The sequence below is a fragment of the Stegostoma tigrinum genome, chromosome 39, assembly GCF_030684315.1.
Source record: "Stegostoma tigrinum isolate sSteTig4 chromosome 39, sSteTig4.hap1, whole genome shotgun sequence".
NCBI classification, from domain to species: domain Eukaryota; kingdom Metazoa; phylum Chordata; class Chondrichthyes; order Orectolobiformes; family Stegostomatidae; genus Stegostoma; species Stegostoma tigrinum.
The window spans coordinates 11075046-11092647 of record NC_081392.1 but is presented as its reverse complement, the minus strand read 5'-3'; positions in this window follow the sequence as shown (position 1 = coordinate 11092647).

The following is a 17602-nucleotide window of genomic DNA, read 5'->3' as shown; positions in this document are numbered from 1 at the left end:
AATCATTGGAATATCCTCCAAAAACATCTCTGACTCTTCCCCACATTGCCCCCTCCATCTCTCTCTCCATCTCTGTCTCCCTATGTGTTTCTCTCTGACTCTCATTCACTCTATCTCTCTCTTTCCCTCAGTCTGTCTCTCTTTATCTCTCTTTGCCTTTCTGTCTCTCTCTGACTCTCCCTCTTTTTATCACTCTTCCTATAAGCTTGCAGATGACACCAAAACTGGAGGTGTAGCAAACAGTGAAGAAGTTTTCCCCAGAGTACAACGGAACCTTGATTAGTTGGGTCAATGGGCCGAGGAGTGGCAGATGGAGTTGAATTTAGAAAAATGTGAGGTGCTGTATTTTGGAAAGGCAAATCAGGGCAGGACTTATACTTAATCGTAAGGGCCTGGGGAGTGTTGCTAAACAAAGAGACCTTGGAGTGCATAGCTCCTTGAAAGTGGATGTTCTGGGAGACAGGATAGTGAAGAAGGTGTTTGGTACGCTCGCCTTTATTGGTCACTACATTTATAGGAGTTGGGAGGGTCATGTTTCAGTTGTACAGGGCATTGGTTAGGGCCACATTTGGATACAGCATACAATTCTGATCTCTCTGCTGGAGGAAGGATGTTGTGAAGCTTGAAAGGGTTCAGAAAAGATTTACGAGGATGTTGCTGGGGTTGGAGGGTTTGAGCTACAAGGAGAGGCTGAATAGGCTGGGGCTATTTTCCCTGGAGCGTCAGAGGCTGAGGGGTGACCTTATAGAGGTTTATAAAATCATGGAAGACGTGGATAGAGTGAATAAACAAGTCGTCTTCCACCAGGGTGGGGGAGTCCAAGGTGAGAGGGGAAAGATTTTCACGCAGAGGGTGTGCTACCAGAGGAAGTGGTGGAGGCTGGTACAATTACAACATTTAAAAGGCATCTGGGTGGGAACATGAACTGGAAGCGTTTAGAGGGATATGGGCCAAATGCTGGCAAATGGGACTAGATAAATTTAGATAACTAGTTGGCATGGAAGAGTTGGACTGAAGGGTCTGGTTCTGTACTGTACGTCTCTATGACTCTCTTTGTCTCTCTATGTTCCTCTCTTTCTTTCTCTCTCTCTTTCTGCCTCTCTCTCTGTCATTCTCCCTTTCCTTATCTTTCTATCTCTGTTTCTCTGTCTCTCTTTTTCTTTCTCTCCCCCTCTCTCTTTCTATCTCTGCCTCTCCTGCATTAAGAGGCTCATAAAATCCTAGTTCTTTGATGAAGCATTTCAGCTTCCTGTCCTAAGCTTCTGAGGCTGCTTCATGTCAACATGTGTTTGGTAATCGCTGCTGTCAGAGATTTCCTTCAAAGAAGGCATTACAAAAATGCAGAGATAATGGGAACTGCAGATGCTGGAGATTCCAAGATAATAAAATGTGAGGCTGGATGAACACAGCAGGCCAAGCAGCATCTCAGGAGCACAAAAGCTGACGTTTCGGGCCTAGACCCTTCTAGGGTCTAGGCCCGAAACGTCAGCTTTTGTGCTCCTGAGATGCTGCTTGGCCTGCTGTGTTCATCCAGCCTCACATTTTATTACAAAAATGCATGTTGCTGGGGTAGCCTATAAACACAGGTTGCTGATGGGTGTTAATGCAAAAAATCCATTCAGTTCTTGTGCCAAGTAGTCACTGATTATTACCCAATAAACATGTTCCACTGAGTCATTACACAGGTCTTTAATCTAACCCTCAGCTCCTGTTACCAGTCACAAAGCTGCTGATGATCTTGAAACCCGATTTCAATTAGACAGCTATCTTGCAAATTACACACTTCATTCTGAAAATCTTGATTTAATTAAGAGACAATCAGTGCAGCGCTAAGGTGGAGCAAAAACAAGTTGCTGGAAAAGCTCAGCAGGTCTAGCAGTGTCTGTGAAGAAAATAAAAAATCAGAGTAAATGTTTCGGGTCCGATGATCCTTCCTCAGAACTCAGAGCTGTTGGTGGTGGAAACAATCTCTGACTGCCGTGGGGGATAAAACTCCTGGTTCGAATTCCCCCCTTTAGTCTTGATGTTCTTCCATGCGATGTGGACGTCACTGACATTTCTTGCCTCCCTCCCTGCCCACTCACCTTTGTCCCTAGTCCCCATTTCAGGGGCCATTTAAGAGTTAAGTCAAGGGCTGGTGCTCCCAAGCATCTGCTGCCCTTCGAGCTGGAAGTGGTCCCGGGTTTTGGCAGGCTGCTACTGAAGGGCTCTGGGTGAGTTGCTACACTGCATCTTGTAGATGCTACATACTGCTGCAACTGAACGTCAGTGGTAGAGGACGCAATTAATTGTGGTGCTAATAAAGCAAGCTGTTTTGTCCTGGATGCTGTCAAGCTTCTGAGTGTTGTTGGAGGTGCAACCATCCAGGCAACTGGGGAGTATTCCATCACACTCCTGACTTGTGCCTTGTAGATAGTGGACAGGCTTTGGGGAGTCAGGAGGTGAGTTACTCACTGCAGGATTCCCAGCCTCTGACCTGCCAATGTGTTTATATGGTGAGTTTCTGGTCAATGACAAGGTATCACATGGTAGGTTGTTGACTGAGGTTCAATATCATGGGATCCAGGGAGAGCTAGCCAATTGGATACTAAACTGGATTGAAGGTGGAAGACAGAGGGTGGTGGTGGAGGGTTGTTTTTCAAACTGGAGGCCTGTGACCAGCGATGTGCCACAGGAATCGGTGCTGGGTCCACTGTTATTCATTACTTATGTAAATGATTTGGATGAGAATTTAGGAGATGTGGTTAGTAAGTTTGTGGAATATACCATGATCGGTGGTATAGTGGACAGTGAAGAAGGTTATTTGAGAACACAGCGAGATCTTGATCGACTGGCCAGTCGGCTGCAAAGTGGCAGATGGAGTTTAATTTAGATAAATGCAGTGAAGTGATGCATTTTGGTAAGGCAAACCAGGACAGGACTTACACAGTCAATAGTAGGGCCCTGGGGAGTGTTGTAGAACAGCGTGACCTAGGTGTACAGGTTCATAGCTCCTTGAAAGTGGTGTCACAGGTAGACAGGGTGATGAGGAAGACTTTAGATATGCTAGCTTTCATCAAGTCAGAGCACTGAGCATAGGAGTTGAGATGTCTTGTTGCAGCTGTACAGATGTTGGTGAGACCACACTTGGAGTAATGTGTACAGCTCTGGTTGTCCTACTACAGAAAGGATAATATTAAACTAGAAAAAGTACAGAAAAGATATATTGGGTTACTACCTGGAGTACATGACCATCTTCCTCTGTGTCAACCATTAGAATGTTTGCCCCTTAATACCCATTGATTCCAGTTTTGCCAGGGCTCCTTGATGCCACACTCGGTCAAATGCAGCCTTGATGTCAAGGGCTGTCACTCTCACCTCACCTCTGGAATTCAGCTCTTTTGCCCCTGTTTGAACCAGGGCTGTAATGAGGTCAGGAGCGGAGTGGCCCTGGCGGAACCCAACTGGGCGTCACTGAGCAGGATATTGCTGAGCAGGTGCTGCTTGATAGTACTGTTACTGACACCTTCCATCACTTTATTTATGATCAACAGAAGACTGATGGGGTAGTAATTGGCTGGGTTGGATTTTGTGTACTGAACATACGTGGGTAATTTTCCACATTGTCGGGTAGATATCAGTGTTGTAACTGTACTGGAACAGCTTGGCTAGGGGAGCGGCAACTTCCGGGGCACAAGTCTTCAGTACTATTGAGGAATGTTGTCAGGGCCTGTAGCCTTTGCAGTATCCAGTGTCTCCAACTGTTTCTTGATATCACATGGAGTGAATGGAATTGGCTGAAGACTGGTAACTGTAATGCTGGAGAAGTTTGCTGCAAAAGCTTCAGCTGAGCCACACGTGGTGGTGGACATTGAAAACCCCCACCCAGAGTACGTTTTGTGCCATCCTCATTCTCTAAGTGTTGTTCAACATTGAGTAGTACTGATTCATCAGGGGAGGGAGGGCAATACGTGGTAATCAGCAGGAGGTTTCCTTGCCCATGTTTAACCTGAAGCCATGAGTCTTCATGGGGTCCAGAGTCAATATTGAGGACTCCGAGCGCAACTCCCTCCCGACTGAATCCCACTGTGCTGCCCCCTCTGCTGGGTCTGTCCTGCCGGTGGGCCAAGACATACCAGGGATGGTGATGGTGGTGTCTGGGACATTGTTCCTTAGGTTATGGTTCTGTGAGTATGACTGTGTCAGGCTGTTGCTTGACTAGTCTGTGAGACGGCCTTCCCAGTTTCGGCACAAGTCCCCAGATGTTAATGAGGAGGACTTTTCAGGGTTGTTTTTGCTCTTGTTGATCCATTCCTTTGAGATTTTATTTAGCAGTTGATGTGGCTGTGTGACATGTAGGGCTATTTCAGAATGCAGCTAAGTCAACAACATTTCTGTGGGTCTTATGTTTATTCTGTTTTTATCTTTTAGTCCCACACCCAACATAAGTAAAGACAATCTTGCATTAATAATACATCCTTCGTCTCCCGGTTTTCCAAAGCAGTTTTCAGCCAATGGCAGACTGTTAGAAATGCAGGGACTGACAGTTAAAAGTGCTCTATAAATCCAAGTTTGGCTTTGTTTCTTTCCTCTGTTTATTTTTCATTCCTGATTTCCACTGCTCCCCTATTCATTCAGTCCCTAAAATCTCGGATTATAGAACATAGAACATTACAGCACAGTACAGGCCCTTCAGCCCTCGATGTTGCGCTGACCTGTGAAGCCAAACTGAAGCCCATCTAGCCTACACTATTCCATCATGATCCATACGTTTATCCAATGTCCATTTAAATGCCCTTAAACTTGGTGAGTCTACTACTGTTGCAGGCAGGGCATTCCATGCCCTTACCTCTATCTGAGTAAAGAACCTACCTCTGACATCTGTCCTATATCTATCACCCCTCAATTTAAAGCTATGTCCCCTTGTGCTAGCCATCACCATCCGAGGAAAAAGGCTCTCACTGTCCACACTATCTAATCCTCTGATCGTCTTGTATGTCTCTATTAAGTCGCCTCTTAACTTTCTTCTGTCTAACGAAAACAGCCTCACGTCCCTCAGCCTTTCCTCATAAGACCTTCCCTATTCCCTCCCTTTTATCCACTGTTCTTTCCAGAAATTCAGGGACGCATCATTTTGCAAGACTAGCATTTGTTGCTTATCCCTAACTGCCCTTGAATTGAGTGGTTTGCTCAGGCCTTTCTAGAAGGCAGTTAAGAGTTGACAATATCACTGTGGGTCTGGAGTCACATGTAGGCCAGACTATGTAAGGATGGCAGATTCTCCTTCCTGGAGAAACCGAGAGAACCCAGGCAATTTGTTACAACAATCAATAGTTAAAATATCTTGGTCACCGAGATACAATTTCCCATTTTACTAATTGAATTTATATTTCATCAATGTCCCCATGAATTACACGTCCAATGACATCACCACTACACTTTCATCACTGTAAAAGCAACATGGTGACTCAGGGGTTAGCACTGCTGCCTCATGGCGCCAGGGACCCGGGTTCGATCCCACCCTCAGGCAACTGTCTGTGTGGAATTTGCACATTCTCCCTGTGTCTGTGTGGGTTTCCTCTGGGTGCTCCGGTTTCCTCCCACAGTCCAAAGGTGTGCAGGTTAGGATGGATTCTGAGAAATACAGGGATACGGTGGGATGCTCTTTGGAAGGTGAGTGTGGACTCGATGGGCCAAATAGCCTGCTCCCACCCTTTGGGGATTCTATGATCTTCCCCCTGCAATGCTCTTTAAAAGCTACCTCATAGAGCTGTATAGCAGTCCCATTCATTCGTGCAAACCAAGTACCCTAAATTAACCGAGGCCCATTTGCCAGCATTCGGCCCATATCCCTCTAAACCCTTCCTATCCATGTACCCATCCAGATGCCTTTTAAATGTTGTAATTGTACCAGCCTCCACCACTTCCTCTGGCAGCTCATTCCAAACACGCACCACCCTCTGTGTCACCCCTTAGGTCCCTTTTAAATCTTGCCCCTCTCATCTTAAACCTATACCATCTAGTTTTGGACTCCCCCACCCTCGGAAAAGGAATCTTGGTTAGTCACCCTATCCATGGCCCTCACAATCTTATAAACCTCTATAAGGTGACCCCTCAGCCTCCACTGCTCCGGGGATTATAACCCCGTCCTGTTCGGCCTCTCCCCTATAGCTCGAACCCTCTAAACAAGCTTTCTGCCCCAATATCTGCCGGTACAACTTGTCGTCAAACATAACTCCCACGGCCCTGCAGAACACCCTTGGGATGTTGTCTGACATTCCGGGCACTATGTAAATGCAGGTTGTTCTTGTTGCCAGCGTCGCTAGTTTTGAAAGCAGCACAGTGTAACCGAAGGTCTGCGAAAGGCTAGGGAGTTTTATCCCTGTCCCTTACTTGACCCGGACAGCCAGACAGCTTGCTGCTTTCACCATTTAATCTGAGGCTTAGACTCAGGGGATGATGTCATTAGTCTGATGTTATTCCCTGTCTGTGTAATACATGTGTCCCCATGTGCCCTACTGTAGCTATTCCTCCGTGCCTGTGCCCATCGCACTGTTCCATTTTAATTTAGGCTTTAAAGCAAGAATTGGATGCCTCACTGACACTCTTGCCTGTGTTGTAACTTACACCAAATCCCATTCAACTATCCTCTGCTCCTTCTTGAACTGCCTTTTCACTTTGATTTTGGAAAACCCATACTCATTTTCAAACCCTTCCCTGGCCTTTTGCCCCTCCCGTTCTCTGCAAAACTCCCCACCAACTCAAGTGTCAGGAGCTGGAGTAGATCGCTTGTCTGTCAAGCCTGCTCCTACATTCAATGTGATTGTGTAAAAGCAAAGTATACTCTGCACATCAGAGATCTGAAATGGAAAGGGAAATCGCTGGAGAAACTCAAGAGGTCTGGCAGCATCTGTGTGGGAAGAGAGAGAGAGAGACAAAATAAACTAAGTTAATGTTATGTGTTATAAACGTAGACAGTGCTGGAGAAACTCTGGTAGTTTCTGTCGGGCGAGATACTGAACAGGACTGGAAAGTGTTGGCCTCTTTATGCTGTTGACAGAGGTGAATGAGGAACAAGTGGAACATTGGCTCAGTGGTTAGCACTGCTGCCTCACAGTGCCAGGGACCCGGATTCAATTCCATCTTCGGGTGACTGCCTGTGCGGGGGTTTGCATGTCCCCCCCGTGTCTGCGTGGGAATCCTCCGGGTGCTCCGGTTTCCCTGCACAGTCCAAGGTGTGCAGGTTAGGGTGGATTGGCCGTGCTAAATTGCCCGTAGTGTTCAGATTAGGTGGGTTATGGGGGATGAGTCTGGGTGGAATGCTCTGAGGGTTGGTGTGGGCTTGTTGGGCTGAATGACCTGTTTCTACGCTGTAGGGATTCTATGAGGTGCTGAGGGTGCCCAGAGCAAAAGACAAGTTAATGGTAGTAAAGGAGTGATCTTGATGTAAAATAGATGTTAATGGCATCTGTAGGTAGTCAATGACAAGTCAGCTTTGCTAAGTGCAGATCCGCACAAACAAGACATGGAAGGGAAGGGCTGAGAGTTTAATCAAACTGAGGATACTGTTCATGTGCTAAAGCTGTTGAACTGAAGGCTGGCAAAGGCCTAAAGAGAGAATGAGATGCTGTTTCTGCAAGCTAGTGTGTTTTTCTGCAGCAAGCCTCGGGCAGAAATGTTAGCACGAGAGCAAGGGAGTTTACTGAAATGGGGAGGAACTGGGAGGTTTATTCCTACAGAGGGGGAGGTGTTCCTCAAAGCAGGCACCCTGTCTGTGTACGATCTCACTGACGTAGAGGAGATCACATAGCAAACAGTGAACAGTGTAGATTGAAAGGAGCACAAATGAAATCTGCTTCTCCTGGAAGGTGTGGGTTTGGGCCATAGGATAGTGAGGTGAATGGGCACATGGTCCACCTTCTGCAAATGGGAAGGGGGTAAGGGAACATTAAGAGGAATGGAGGATTGGCCCAGGGTGTCCTGGAGGGAACAGTCCCTGTGGACAGTTGAGGGGAGGGGTAGTGAGTCAATGGGCTGAGAAATGGCAGATGGGGTTCAATTTGGATAAATGTGAGGTATTGCAGTTTGGTACAACAAACAAGGGTAGGGCTTATACAATTAATGGTAGGTCCTTGGGTATTGTTGTAGAATAGAGGGATCTAGGGGTACATAATTCTTTGAAGTTTGCATCACATTTAAACAAGGTGTTCAAAAAGGCGTTTAGCACACTTGCCTTCATTGCTCAGTCCTTTGAATGTGGGAGTTCGGGCGTCATATTGAGTTTGTACAGAACATTGATGAGGCCTCTTCTGGAGCACTGTGTCCATTTCTGGTCGCCCAGTTATAGGAAGGATTTAATCAAGCTGGAGAGGGTCCAGAAGAGATTTACCAGGATGTTGCATGGTATGGAAGGCTTGAGTTATAGGAAGAGGCCGGACAGGAAGGGAGTTTTCTCACTGGAGCGTAGGAGGTTGAGGGGGTGACCTTATAGAAGTTATAAAATAATGAGAGGCATAGATAGAGTTAGTGATAGTTGTTTTTACCCTAGGATGGAGTATTTCGAGACAAGAAGGCACATTTTTAAAGTGAGAGGAGAGAGATTTAAAAAAACATCGGGGGCAAATTTTTTGCACAGAGAGTGGTTCATGTGTGGGATGAACTGCCAGAGGAAGTAGTGGATGTGGGTGCAGTTACAACATTTAAAAGGCATTTGGATAAGCACATGAATGGGAAATGTTTGGAAGGATATGGGCCAGGAGCAGGCTGGTGGGACTAGTTTAGTTTGGCTCGGACAAGTTGGGCTGAAAGGTCTATTTCCATGCTGTGTGACTTTGTGACTCTATGACACTGTGTGTTTGGTGGTGATGTCCTTCTGGAGGAGATGGACATAGCGGAGGGGATAATCCTTCAGATGTGGAGGTTAGAGGGGCAGAGAGTGAGGATAAGATGAACCCAATCGTTGCTCTGGGGATGATGGGAAGGGGGCAGAATTATGGGAGGTGGCTCAGTTGAGGCAAAAAAAAACAAGTGTGGGACTGGGTATCGTTGGCTGGACTGGCCTTTATTGTCCTGAATTGGCCCCTGAGAAGGTGGAGGTGAGCTGCCTTCTCGAACTGCTGCAGTCCATGTGCTGTAGGTAGACCCACATTCCAGGATTCTGACCCAGCGACACTGAAGGAACAGCGATATATTCCAAGTCGGGATGGGGAGTGGCTTGGAGGGCAACTTGCAGGAGGTATTTGTCCCATATATCTGCTGCCCTTGTCCTTCTGGATGGGAGCAGACACTTACTGCTGGAAGTGAAAGTTTCCATGAAACTATTTCAAAAAACAACAATGGCATTATCCCATGTGTCCTGACAAATATTATTAATTCACAAACCACTCCCTCAATCCCATACCGCTGTTTATAGGAGCTTGCAGTTTGCAAATTGGCTGTTCCATTTCCAGATTATAGCATCATTTCAATAGTGCAGCACTCCCTCAGCACTGATCCTCCCACAGTGCAGCCCTCCCTCAGCACTGATCCTCCCACAGTGCAGCCCTCCCTCAGCACTGATCTTCCCATAGTGCGGTTCTCCCTCAGCACTGATCGTCCCACAGTGCAGCCCTCCCTCAGCACTGATCTTCCCACAGTGCGGCCCTCCCTCAGCACTGATCCCCCCACAGTGCGGCCCTCCCTCAGCACTGATCCTCCCACAATGCAGCCCTCCCTCAGCACTGATCCTCCCACAGTGCAGCCCTCCCTCAGCACTGACCCTCCCACAGTGCGGCCCTCCCTCAGCACTGACCCTCCCACAGTGCGGCCCTCCCTCAGCACTGATCCTCCCATAGTGCGGCCCTCCCTCAGCACTGATCCCCCCACAGTGCGGCCCTCCCTCAGCACTGACCCTCCCACAGTGCGGCACTCCCTCAGCACTGATCTTCCCACAGTGCGGCGCTCCCTCAGCACTGATCCTCCCATAGTGTGGCCCTCCCTCAGCACTGATCCTGCGACAGTGCGGCCCTCCCTCAGCACTGACCCTCCGACAGTGCGGCACTCCCTCAGCACTGATCCTCCGACTGTGCGGCCCTCCCTCAGCACTGATCCTCCGACAGTGCGGCCCTCCCTCAGCACTGATCCTCCCACAGTGCGGCACTCCCTCAGTACTGACCCTCCGACAGTGCAGCACTCCCTCAGTACTGACCCTCTGACTGTTACCCTCCCTCAGTACTGACCCTCTGACTGGGTGACCCTCCCTTGTTATTGACCCTCCAACAGTGTGGCCCTCCCTCGGTATTGACCCTCCAACAATGTGGCCCCACTTCGGTATTGAACCTCTGACAGAGTGGTGCTCTGGGAGGGACAGTTTTGTCGAATTGTCTGGAGGGGCTCTTGGACTTTCTGGCTCCAAGGCGAGACTACAAACAGAAGTGTGGCAAACATCACCTCAGCTAGTCAGGAAGCATCGAAGGTTTTTACTGGGACCCCAGCAGGAAGGGCTGTTACCCCTGATTCGAGCTCAGCTATCCATGCCCTGAGCTCCTTTCATTTCAGAACAGAGTCACAGGGGCCTGACCTTGCAGGGGTTCGAAATGTACGTGATGAGGCTGGTCACAGCCTGTGAGCAAAGAACAAACTGTTCCGTTCATTTCGAAGCTAACAAAGAAATGTTCTCGAGGGAAACAACATTGTGTAGATTCAAGAAAAAAAGTCTTGTTTTCATTCTCCCTCCCACTCCAATAAGAAACAATTAAATTCTAACATTAAGTTTAAGATCCACATTAATTTGGGTGCTTTATTCAGCTCTGTCTGTTGATGGTGGCTTATGGTTAGCACTGTCACTTCTGACTGTTCTGGGTGCAACTTTCTGCCCCAGAGACCCGGGGAAGAAACACCTAGTGCTTTGCTGAGGGAGTGTGGCACAGCTAGAAGGGTTGCCTTTCAGGTGAGATAGAATCAGAGTCATACAGCATGGAAACAGACCCTTCAGCCCAACTCATCCATACCAACCATGTTTCCCAAATGACACTAGTCCCATTTGGCCAATATCCCTCATTTTCACAGACCTCTCCAAATGTCTTCAATGTTTACAGTACCTGCATCTGCCATGTCCTCTGGCAGTTCATTCCACAGATGCATCACCCTCTGTGTGAAAAAGTTGCCCTGCAGGTCCCTTTTAAATCTTTTCCCTCTCACCTTAAACCTAAGCTCCTCTAGTTTTGGATTCCCCTACCCTGGGGAAAAGACCTTGACTATTCACCCTATCCATGCCCCTCATCATTTTATAAACCTCTATAAGGGCACCCCTCAGCCACCTACACTGCAGGGAAAATAGCCCCAGTCTATTCAGCCTCTACAACTCAAACCCTCCAGAGGTTAAAAACGAACCCTTGTCTTCCCACTCAGGTAGATGTGGCATTTCGGAGGAGAGTTCTCCTTGGTTGATCTGGCTCGTATTTATCTATTAAACGATATCATTGAAAGAAGTATGCAGGTTATCGGATCATTGTTTGCTATGCACATACAGGGGACCACATTTCCTACCTGACAACAGAGACTGCATTGCAAGAATGCTAAACAACCAACATCTAGCTCTCAAAGTTATTGAAGGCTATGAGATAAGTGCAGCAAAATGGCTTTCAAGTATGAGATTGGCTGTGATTTTGTTTTATTTATTCACTTGTGGAACGTGTGTGTAACTGCTGGGCCCATTGTTTATTGCCCGTCCCTAGTTGCCCCTTGAGAAGATGGTGGTGAGCTGCCTTTTTCAACCATTACAGCCCATGTGCTGTGGGGACACCCACAGTGCCGTTAGGGAGGGAATTCCAGGATTTTGACCTGGTGACAGTGAAGGAACGGCGATATATTTCCAAGTCAGGACGGTGAGTGGCTTGGAGGGGAACTAGGAGTTGGTGGTGTTCCCATGTATCTGCTGCCCTTGTCCTTCTAGATGGAAGTGGTCATGGGTTTGGAAGGTGCTGGCTGAGGATCTTTGGTGAATTTCTTTTAATGGTACACGCTGCTGCAACTGACCCTCGGTGATGGAGGGTGTGAACATTTGTGGACAAGGCGCTAATCAAGCAGGGGCTGCTTTGTTCGTCTCCACGAGGACTATGCGATGGTCACTCTTACTGATACTGTCATGGACAGATGCATCTGCAGCTGGCAGAATGGTAAGGATGAGGTCAGGTGTTATTCCCTCTTATTGGTTCCCTCACCAGCTGCCGCTGACCCAGTCTAGCAGCGATGCCCTTTAGGACCCGACCAGCTCGATCAGTAGTACTGTTGCCGAGCCACTCTCGGTGGTGGATATTGAAATCCCCCACCCAGAGTACATTTTGTGCCTTTGTCACTCTCAGTGCTTCCTCCAAGTGTTGTTCAACATGGAGGAGTACTGTTTCATCAGCTGAGGGAGGACGGTATGTGGTAATCAGCAGGAGATTTCCTTGTCCATGAGACTTCATGGGCTGCAGAGTTAATGTCGAGGGCTCCCAGGGCATCTCCCTCTTGACTGTATCTCATTGTGTCACTACTTCTGTCTGTCCGGCTGGTATTGGTGACGGTGGTGCCTGGGACATTGTCTATAAGGTTTGGCTCTGTGAATATGACTATGTCAGACTGTTGCTTGACTAGTCTGTGAGACATCCCTTCCGATCTTTGTACTAGCCCCCAGATGTCAGTGAGGAGGACTTTGCAGGGTTGACAGGGTCGTTTCTGTCGTTGTCTTTTCTGGTTCCTTGGGGTGGCACGGTGGCTCAGTGGTTCGCACTGCAGCCTCACAGCACCAGGGACCCGGGTTCAATTCCCACCTCGGGCGACTGTCTGTGTGGAGTTTGCACATTCTCCCTGTGTCTGCATGGGTTTCCTCTGGGTGCTCCGGTTTCCTCCCACAGTCCAAAAATGTGCAGGTTAGGGTGGATTGGCCAAGCTAAATTGCCCCCGTAGTATTCAGGGGTGTCCGGGTTAGAGGGGGATGGGTCTGGGTGGGATGCTTCAAGGGGTGGTGTGGACTTGTTGGGCTGAAGGGCCTGTTTCCACACTGTAGGGAATCTAATCTAAAAAAAAAGCTGGGTGGTCTGCCAGCTTCATTTCTTTCTTGACTTCGTTTGATACAACTGAGTGGCTTGTTAGACCATTTCAGAGTGAACCACATTGCTGTGAGTCAGGAGTCACGTGTGGGCCAGAACAGGTAAGGATGGCAGTTTCCTTCCCTAAAGGACATTAGTGAACCAGATGGGTTTTTCCTGACAATCGGTAATGGATTCATGGTCATCATTAGCTTCTGAATTTCAGCTTTTCATATCCCTATAACATCATCTGCCATGATGGGATTCAAACCTGAGTCCCCAGCACATTAGCTGAGTTTCTGGATTAACAGTGTAGCCATAAAACAACTGGGGCCAATGCCTCCCCTTAGTTGAGGGGACCAAAATTGCACACAATACTCTAGGTATGGTCTCACCAAGGCCCTGTGCAATTCCAGCAATCTCTGCTCCTGTCAAACAACCAAAGGAACTGCGGCTGCTGTAAACCAGGAACGAGAAAACAGAAATTGCTGGAGAAGCTCAGCAGGTCTGGTAGCATCTGTGGAGAGAAAACAAAGTTAGACGTTTCGGGTCCGGTGACCCTTCTTCAGAAAGGGTTCTCCAGCAATTTCTGTTTTCGTTATCCCTGCTCCTGTACTTGTGTCATCCGAGGCCTTCCAAAGGAAGTTGAAGAGAGAGAAAAAAAGAAACAATAAATCTGGGACAAGGGGTTGGGGAAGTGGGACCAGCACAATTTCTCAATGAGCTAGCACAGACCTGATGGGATCAAAGGCCTTCTGTGTGCTGTAACCATTCTGATTGTCACTGAGTCACTCCCCACCATACAAGGTGGAACACCTACCCTTAAGACAGCATAAGTTTCTTTCAAACAAAACAAAATAAATGCTGCTTACAAGTTTCACCTACCCAATGTATCAATTACAAAAGTAATATTTATCCTGTCTCAGCTTTCATTGGATACATGACATTTTACTGCCCTCTGTAGGAAATACTTGCCATTACAGTCGGTACGCTGTCAAGTCAGATGTCTGCAAAGTGAGTGCGTTATCTAGAGTTACCAATGCTCAGAATTCACCCTCAACTTCCTCAAACCTGCCCTGCACCCCAGGAAAGTTGGACCATTGTAAATTAAATCATTTGTGGGATGTGGTGATTCAAAGCAGGAGACAAAATCACTCCAAGAGGCCTCAGGTTACTCATTCAGACGCCCAGATATTCCTATTACCCACTCTCACACTGATGTACACAACTCCAAACCCAGAACCTCTATCCCCTAGAAGGACAAGGACAGCAGATACATGGGAAGACCATACCCTGCACGTTCCCCTTCAAGTTACTCACCATCCTGATTTGGAAATATATCATCCTTCCTTCAGTGTCTCTGGGTCAGAATCCTGAAACACCCTCTAACAGGAGTGTCCCTACACCAAGTGGACTGCAGCAGCTCAAGAAGGCAGCTCACCACCACCTTCTCAAGGGGCAGTTAGGGACAGACAATAAATGCTGGACCAGACACCCATATCCCATGACTGAATTTTAAAGAAAGATACATTCATCATTCAATTCCATGAAAATCTCTCTCAAAAGTGGAGTTTAAGTCAGGTTATTGGGTGTTACTAAGTTAACCCATTCCTTTGCATGTCCTGCAGGTAGGCTTGGGACAAGATGAAGCAATTATCCTCAATGAATGGCCATTCCTTATAACTGAGCAGAGTATCAAGAAGCTGATCAACCAGGCATGCGTCACTACTCAGTCTCAACCTATGACGTCCCAGTAAAGCTAGGCAGTGACAGATGAGAAGAAATTTGGGGCAGGTTTAGATCAAGTGAGGCAATTTCCAAAATCAGAATTAAAAACAGCAAGAAGTGCAAAGTGAGAGAAAGAAGATGCAATATTTATTATCCGACCATACTCCCTAACACTGCTTTCTCTCCATGGATGCTGCCACACCTGCTGAGCTTTTCCAGTAATTGCTGTGCTTGTTTCTGATTTCCAGAAGTCCATAACTTTTTTTAGTGTTCTATCCAAGTGTAATCAATTCAGTAAGTGGGAAAATTGAGTTCAAAGCAAGGTGATAACCCACGCAGATACTCACTGTACTTGGGGGGGGGAAGAGTGTTGAAAATAATTTACATTTCTATAGCACCTTTCACCACTGCAGGAAGTCCCAAATTGCTCTGCAGCCCATTAAGTACTTTCAAAGTGTAGTCAATTTTACACATCAATCTTCCACAATAACACAATAATGACTAGATCTTGGATAGTTACTGCACAGAAGGCTATTCTGCCCATCGAGCCTGTACCAGCTCACAAGTATAAACCAGATCCTCCTATTCCCTGTAGTTTCTTTTGCCTTCAGCTACTAATCCAATTTCCCTATGTAAGTCACAACCAAATCTGCCTTCACTCTTCACTAAAAACATACGCCGTGTTAAAATTTTTTCTGGTGGCCTTTGGTTCTTTTTCCTACTAATTTAAATTGTGTCCTGTGTTTCTTGACCCTTTCACCATTTCCTTTCCGTCTTGCGCAGATGCCTCGAGACTCAATGTCTTTATCAAATCTCCTCTTGACCTTCTTCTCCAGTGTATAATCCCTGCTTTTTCAATCTATCTGCGTAACTAAAGTTACAAATCTATTGAACCATTCAATCTTGTCCTGCACTTATTAAACCTTCCAAAAGTTACATCCAGATTGGGCAAAGTATTCTGCCTAATGCCCAAGCAATGTTTTATAGCTGCTTATCATCACTTCCTTTCTGTTCTCCATTTATAAATCCCAGGCTCTCATATGCCATCCTCCCAATGGGCCCTGTCACCCTCAGTGCTTTCTGCACCCCTCTCTTGGTTGGTATTTCTATTCCTGCACCCTATTTCCAATGCACCCAAGTTGCATTGCTCTTGTTCTTCCTATCAAGTTGTTTATTTAGTTGACTAGCAAGCTGGTTTGCAATGCAGAGAAATGCCAACAGCATGGGTTCAATTCCCACACCAGCTGAGGTGGCCATGAATCTCAGAATCCCTAGAGTGTGGAATGAGGCCATTCAGCCCATTAAGTCAACATTGACCCTCCAAAGAGCATTCCACGCAGAGGCAGCACCCCAACCCCACATCCTATCCCAGTAACCCTGCATTTCCCGTGGCCACTCCACCCTAACCTGCACATCTTTGGACTGTGGGAGGAAACCCATGCTGACACAGGGAGAATATGCAAACCCCACACAGTCACCCAAGGTTAGACGTGAACCCCGGCCGATCAGTGCTAACCATTGAGCTACTGGGCTACACCAGAAGATCTCTCCTTCTCAACTTCTACCCTCACCTGAGGTTTCTCATAGGATCCCTGCAGTGTGGAAACAGGCCCTTTGGACCAACAAGTCTACACTGATTCTTGGAGCAGTCCACCCAGACCCATCCCCCATAACCAACCCAAGCTACACATCCCTGGAAACTATGGCCAATTTAGTCCACTTAGCCTGTACATCGTTCGACTGTGGGAGAAAACCAGAGCACCTGAAGGAAGCCCATACACACACAGGGAGAATGTGCAAACTCCACACAGACAGTCGCCCGAGGGTGGAATCGAACCTGGGTCCCTGGTGCTGTCAGTTAGCAGTGCGAACCACTGAGCCACCGTGCCAGCCCAGCATAGGCACTGCTGGATGAAGTGGCCCTCTAATTACAGCAGCTTATGGTCCAGTAGGACTATGGCAACTTCACCCATTTGAGTTATATCTCACTTTTGGTTATGTGTAATTGCAATAGATCGATCCACTTCAATGTGGCCAAGCCCTAAATGGTGCCAAGGAGGAGGTGCTTGCCACAAAATATAGGGAGCTTGGTGACTCAGTTATTATTATTGCTGTCTCACAGTGGCCAGAGACCCAGGTTCGATTCCACCCTCAGGGGGCAGTCTCTATGGGCTTTGCACATTGTCCCCGCACCTGTGGTGGGTTTCCTCCCACAGTCCAAAGATATGGAGATTAAGTGGATTGGCCACGGGATTTTGCCCAATAGTATCTACGAGCATGCAAGCTAGGTGGAGTAGCCATAGGAAAATACTGAATTACAGGGATGGAGTGGGAGCCTCTACGGAGGATCAGTGCAGACTCGATGGGACAAATGGGCTCTTTCTGCACCGTAGGGATTCTATGTTCCAGATTTCCCAGTACCTCTACAATCCTCATGGGATTGTGGGTGAGAATTCCATAAAGTTCCTTTGCCTGAATGACACTGTCACGTTCAAGCTAAATCAGAAATGGAAGTTCATACAGATTTCCTCACATCTTTTCAAAGGCTTCTCCCCACCCTGGAGCTGCTGGTGTTCAGTTTCTACCAAATGCCCAGGGTGCCAGCAAGGGATACCCTGCCCCAAAAAACACAAGGCCAGAGTCAGTCACCCACTATTTACCCTTCCCTGTGGGTGGTTCTGATCACAGTGGAGAAGAGAAAGCATGGTGCAAAACAAAGGAGTCAATAGCTAGCCAAATGCTGACCATGTAACTACTGTCCATTGTAGTGGGAAATATGTCATCTCTTCCTGGTCTGGCTAGCAACCCGTGGCACCATCATCCCACGGCTGGGGAAAATAAAAGAT